Below are 6902 nucleotides of genomic sequence, written 5' to 3'. Positions count from 1 at the left end.
AGGGAAAGAAAATAAAATAAAATAAAAAGAAGAAGATAACATAAAATAAAGAGAAATATGATAAGTCCCCACCCCCGTGCCAAAATTTTACATTATCCTCAATGCAAACTATATGATGTACAAAGTAAATCAAATAGACAATATTTATATTTGTTCGATCGACCTAGAATAATGATAAAAATCTATAATTATCTTCGGTATGATGATGATGTAGCCAAATTTTTTTCACTTTTTCAAAAATAATTTCTTTGTTTTTCTTCTTTTTTTTTCAAAAGAATAAGAAATCTCAAAGGCGAGAAGAATAAATTTTTTATTTTTCTTAATATTATGAAACAAAGTGTAAAGATGTAGAATAAAAGTTTTAAGATGAAAAGCTTGATACCTACATCAAATCCTTTCTTATTGTTAAAAATTCTACTCAAATTTTAAATTAGTCTAGAATGATAAACTCAATGACATGTTTAAATTCTGTATTCTCTGAGAGTTTCAATAATTTTTGTAGTAATTGATGTCATATATGAATTTTGAGTTTTCAGTATTGATATACCAGAATGGTAGTCTCAAATTTAAACTCAGGTTCCTGTGACTAAAAGTTTATCCTAACACACCTAGTTCTTTTATAAAATTTTCTTCAAACTCAAGGTTTATGGTTGAGGAATGAGGCTGATTATTCTATGTCTTCTAGGAATCTAAGCTCCGCTACAAAAAGTTCTTCGAAGCTGAGATTAGTGAAACTTATATCTGACTCAGTGCTTTTCTTCTTAAATATTAGTCCTGATTCTAACTCATATAGTATCTTGAGTTCATCAATAAAAATCTCCTCTAAACTTAAGTTTGACTTACTGTCTTCTTCTAACTCTTCACCTCAAAATTTCCTGAATGTAGTTTACTTATAGGGGCTAATTTAATGAATTAATTGGCTTATTCCTTATATTGAAATATTGAGACCAACTATTATTTTTCTAAAGGGTAGCTGATAATCATATTTTATTACAATTTTATACCCTCATTATCTATTTTATATGAATAAATATGCCACTAATAATTATTTTTATCTTTAATTGCAGGTAATGAAGAATAAATCTTAAAACTCTCATCTCTTAATAAAAACCCCTTGAATATATGAAGAAATGAAGCAAAGAAGCCCATTGGAAAATTAAATTAACACAGGTGGCGAAGAGCCGACATCGAGGTGCTAGCGGGACAAAATTAAATTAAATTATCCAAAAACCCAAAATCAAAACAATGAAGCATGAAGAAATGAAGAAAAGCTCAAAGGGAAATCAAGAAGCCCAATGAGAATTCAAGAAGCCAAAGTGAACAACCAAAAAGCCCAAGCCCAAAGAAAGAGCTAGCTTCGGACAACAATCAGAAGAAGGTCCGCATCGATGCCAGCATCGATGGGGGCATCGATGCCAACATCGATGCATGTATCGATGCCAGCATCGATACCCATATCGATGCTGGTATCGATACGGACGTACATGCAGTTACAATCCAAAGGCTGAAATTTATTATTTTTGGATAAGATTTCAATCCAATAGCTCTCATTCACTGATGTTTACTATAAATAGGGGTAGAGAGTGAGGGGTTAGAGGTGTGAAAAATTTTGTAACTCCATTTGGAGAGGAGGGCTACTCTTAATTGAGATGGCCTTCCAAAAATTATAACTTTTATTGCAATTAATAATAATAATTTTTTCTCCACTTTAAATTTATCTTTTCTCTTCTTTGTTGAATGATGAGGATGGAGATGAAGATCAATTTGAAGGTTTGCATTTTTTTTATTTTCATCTTTTATTTCTTTTTAGTATTTTTTTATTATTGCTTATTAGTTAGATTTACATTCATGCTTGTAGTGTAGATTTATTTTCTTATCTTTATATTTCTTTTTGCACTTTAATTTGTAGAGTAGATTTATTTTCTTGCATTTAATTTTTATAATTTATTTTGTAGTTTAGATTTTAATTCTTTGTAGTTAGATTTATTTCTTGTTCATAGTTTAGATTTTTCTTTTCTTTTTCTTTTTCTAATTAGTTCTTTTTCTTCTTGCTTTTATTCCTTAAGATGTGAAATTAATTCTTGTAGTAATCTTAGAATTGTATGAAACTAGTCTAATTTCCTTTATATTGTATGAATTATTCTCTTACACTTAAAATGATCATGTTTAGGATAATCAATTTGAGAACTAATTAAGAGAAGAAGAATTTGGTAATCTATGCTTATCTTAAATGGTTTGATAGGTTATACTTATGAATTCTAGGATTACTATCTTGTTGTTATTCTTATCATGATTTTTATATTGACTTAGATGATAATTTGATAGGTTATACTTTCCTTAAATTGTTTGATAGTCTATGCTTAATAAATCTAAGTTGAAATATGATAAAAACAGAATAGTTTGTATTTTATAATTGAGATTAGCTAGTGGATATCTTGACTTTTTTGAATTTTCTTTTCATTCTTGACTTTATTTCTTGATTTTATTCATTCTTCTTTCTTCCCTTATGATTTTATTTATTCTTTGATTCTTATTTCTTTTCTCTAAAATTCAATTTATTGTCTCTTGCATATATTCACAACAATCACTCATCACAATCATACTTATTCTTTAATCCTATTTTATCACGCACATAATATAAGAACCAATTCTAATAATATCTTAAAATCACCTTCCTCGTGGGATCGATAACTTTTTATACTATAACTTGATCAATTGTGCACTTGTAATTTTGGTACATAATTATGCCGCATCAAGTTTTTGACGCCGTTGTCGGGGAAGGTGCTAAAATAGGATTTTATTATTTTGGTTCTTTAACTTGTGTGTTTTCTTGTGAAGGAACCGCTTGAAGCTTGAAAATCTTGGATTGAAGATCAAGAACTTAGAGAATTGCTTTCGGGTAAGTCTTCTTTCTAATGTTTTTAATTCCACCCTTTTTAGTTAGCTTCACAATTAGAGACAATTAGGATTTATATAAAAAAAATTTATTTTTGTTGACCATAATAAAATTCACCTTTCACTTGGATATTAACTAGCAAGATAATAAATTCAAACAAGAGCTCTCTTCTCACATTTGATTGTTGTTGACCATAATTTAAAAAAAAAAGATTTTTTTTCATCCTTTTTAGTCGCTTTTAATTTCTAGGGTTGCATTTCATATAGTTAGTAGGAATTCACCAAAGTGATTGTAGCACTTGATTTGACACATACTTAAAACATTCTTAAGGGCAAAACCCTTAATCAAGATAAGGTAAGGGATTTCATCACCCTTTCCTTAGCCCACAAATCACTAATTCCTCACTTCACAAACCCAAGCCTTTTAAAACTCATTAGACGTTGGCCCCTAAGGACTCGAGCTCAATAAGGAATAAGAAATCTTTAAGTGAACCGGTTTAAGTTTTCTTAGATTAGTTGGTGTCTAAGATAAGGTTTAGGGGTTGCGTAAAGCGCTCCGCAAGGAAGAGGTACTTAATTGATCTCTGATCATCCTCTAGTACTATCCTTACCTGGCTAACTACCTGGGTAAAACTTTAATCTTTTTACTGTAGGAGTTTTTGGTTAGGAGCTGGTCTAGTTGAGTTAGGCTAAACCCTAGAATTAGAGTGATTGAGGAGCTGGTCTAGTTGAGTTAGGCTAAACCCTAGAATTAGAGTGATTGAAAAGTGATTGATTTGATTTATTTTAGTTAGGATTTTTCTTTCATAAAAAAACTATTTTTCTTTCTTTCCTTTAAAAAAAAGTTGTTTTGGTGTATGCAAACTTGGGTTAGGGATAATTCTCATCGTTTAATCTGTGTTGAACCAATCCAAGAAATGATAAATCAACCCGTTCTCCAGGATATGTGTTACCCCACCAAAAATACAATTTCATCTTGCATAAGGCTCCCCAAAGTAAATGGAACAAATTTCGAGCTTAGACCGCATTACATAAACATGCTTCCCAAATTCATTGGTAATGAAACAGAAGATGCATATATTTTTATCTCGGAATTTGAGGAAGTGTGTATTATGATTAAAATGAGAGAATTAACCGAAGATGCAATTAAGCTCAGATTTATTCCATTTGCCCTTAAGGACAAAGCTAAAAAATGGCTGTACAGCTTACCGACAAATTCCATCTCAACTTGGGATGAATTTGTCACCGTTTTTCTTAAGAAATTTTTCCCTATTCACAAAACGGTAAAGCTAAGGAACAACATTCAAAACTTTAAAATTATCCCGGGAGAGCCATTCTGGAAATATTTTGACCGATTTAAAGATCTTTTAATCCAATATCCTCATCATGGTCTAGAAAAATGGCGATTGTGCCAAGTCATATATGAAGGTTTAGACTATTCTTCAAAACATCTTTAGAATCGATGTGTCAGGAAGTTTTTTTGAGGAAAAACACCGATGAAGCTTGGGAATTCCTAGAGAGTCTATCCGAGAAAACAATGCAGTGGGAATACTGTGATGACAGGGTTTCATCAGTTTAATTCCTAGAGAGTCTATCCGAGAAAACAATGCAGTGGGAATACTGTGATGACAGGGTTTCATCAGTTCCCCAATCTAAGTCTAGTGGTCTTTCTCTGGAGTCAAACATCAGGGTTTCATCAGTTCCCCAATCTAAGTCTAGTGGTCTTTCTCTGGAGTCAAACATTGCGTCTGAAGCAAAGATGGCGACGATTATGCAGAGGTTAGAAGTCTTAGAAGTTAAGGAACGAGCTCCAGCTCAAATCAATCATGTGTCTGCCCCGAGTTGTCATAACTGTCAGTCTCCTACCCACGTTTCAGAGGAATGCCTTCTCCTAGGAAACAACCATGCATTAGAACAGATGAACACTGCATTTTAGCACCCTAGAAATGATCTATTTTCTCCAACCTACAATCTAGGTTGGAGAAATCATCCTAACTTTGCATGGAATCAAGGAAATTCTCCTGGAAATCAAAACTTCATTCCCGCGTCGAACCAACAATTTCCTAAGGGAAATATTGTCCCATTCAACGCACCAAACAATTTTCAACAAGCTAACCCAGTTTTTCCAACCCAACATCCTCATCCTCACCGGCCTACAAATCCTTCAAATTCTGATCATGACAAACGTTTAAGTGTCTTAGAAAAGGGTTTAGAAGCTATGATCAAAGCTTCTACACAAACTACCAATATGTTGACCCAACCATCCACCACTCTAAATTCCTTCATGCAAACCACCGGCCAAGTGCTCAACTCGAACACTTAAGCCATAGCCCGATTAGAAACCCAACTTGGACAACTAGCCACTACCTTGAGTGAGAGAGAAAAAGGAAAATTCCCAAGTCAACCTGTTGCAAACCCTATAGATAATGGATCCAGTTCATCTCATCCAGCTGATATGAATGTAGTTCACACTCTAAGATCAGGGAAACAAATAGACAATCAAGTTAGAATGCCACCGGATCAAACACACTCTAAGATCAGGGAAACAAATAGACAATCAAGTTAGAATGCCACCGGATCAAACCCCTTCTCCCATCCAACACACTCCTTCCGATGAAGCAATTCCTTCCGATGACCAAAACGCTGAACATGAGATTGAGCCTGATCTAGTTAGGTATAGTCTCATCGCCCCCTTTTCAGATAGACTCAAACCTAGGAAAAACTCCCCGCAGGTTGAGAAAATCCTAGAAACGTTTAAAACCTAGGAAAAACTCCCCGCAGGTTGAGAAAATCCTAGAAACGTTTAAACAGGTCAAGATCAACATCTCTCTCCTAGATGCAATCGAACAAATCCCCTCTTATGCAAAGTTCTTGAAGGACTTATGCACTAAGAAAAGAACCACTAATATCCCCAAGAAAGTCTTCTTAGCTGCCAACCTCAGTGAATTTTTTTTGAAACCAATGCCGTTAAAATATAAGGACCCTTGTTGTCTCACAATTCCATGCGTCATAGGTAACACTCACATTGATAAGGCACTTCTAGACTTGGGAGCCAGCGTCAACCTCCTTCCTTATTCGGTCTATCAACAGCTATGTATAGGAGAACTTAAAACGATAAGATGCACTCTATAGTTGGCTGATAGATCTGTAAAAATTTTCAAAGGAGAGGTAGAGGATGTTCTGATCAAAGTTGGAGAGTTCATTTTCCCTGTTGATTTTATTGTCTTGGAAACACAGCCCATTTCTAATCTTAAAAGTCAAATCCCTGTCATTCTAGGAAGATCGTTCTTAGCCATCTCAAATGCTTTGATCAATTGTAGGACGGGTCAGATGAAACTATCTTTTGGGAATATGACTGTTGACCTCAATATTTTCAACTTAGGAAGGCAACCTAGTATGACTGTTGACCTCAATATTTTCAACTTAGGAAGGCAACCTAGTGATCCATCTGATCAACCAATAGAAGTGAATTTCATTCAGGGAATATCAATAGTGATCCATCTGATCAACCAATAGAAGTGAATTTCATTCAGGGAATATCAAGTGAGCAACAAGAGGGTGAGTGTGAGTCAGATTCAAGTGCATCCGACTTAATGAATGAGGAGTTTTCTGATGACGAACTAGAGTTAGATTCGCTGGTCAATCATGTTTCTACTGCTGGCTGACAACGAGAACCTTTGGAGATAGAACCCCGAGTTTAGCTTCGCCCATCTGTGGAGGAACCCCCTAAGTTAGAACTCAAACCTCTACCTGAAAATCTAGAATATGCCTACTTAGGGGAGAACGAGTCTTTACCAGTTATCATTTCTTCTGACTTAACTACCGGTCAAAAGAAAGATCTCTTAGATGTTTTAAGAGAGAATAGGGAAGCCATTGAATGGACCATGGCTGATATCAAAGGGATTAGTCCAACCATTATTCAACATCGAATCCATTTGATAGATGATGCCAAACCTACTAGAGATCCTCAACGTAGGTTAAACCCAGTGATGAAAGAAGCTGTTAGG

The sequence above is a fragment of the Asparagus officinalis genome, chromosome 2, assembly GCF_001876935.1.
Source record: "Asparagus officinalis chromosome 2, Aspof.V1, whole genome shotgun sequence".
Lineage (NCBI taxonomy): Eukaryota > Viridiplantae > Streptophyta > Magnoliopsida > Asparagales > Asparagaceae > Asparagus > Asparagus officinalis.
Note: the sequence above shows the minus strand (reverse complement) of the source record.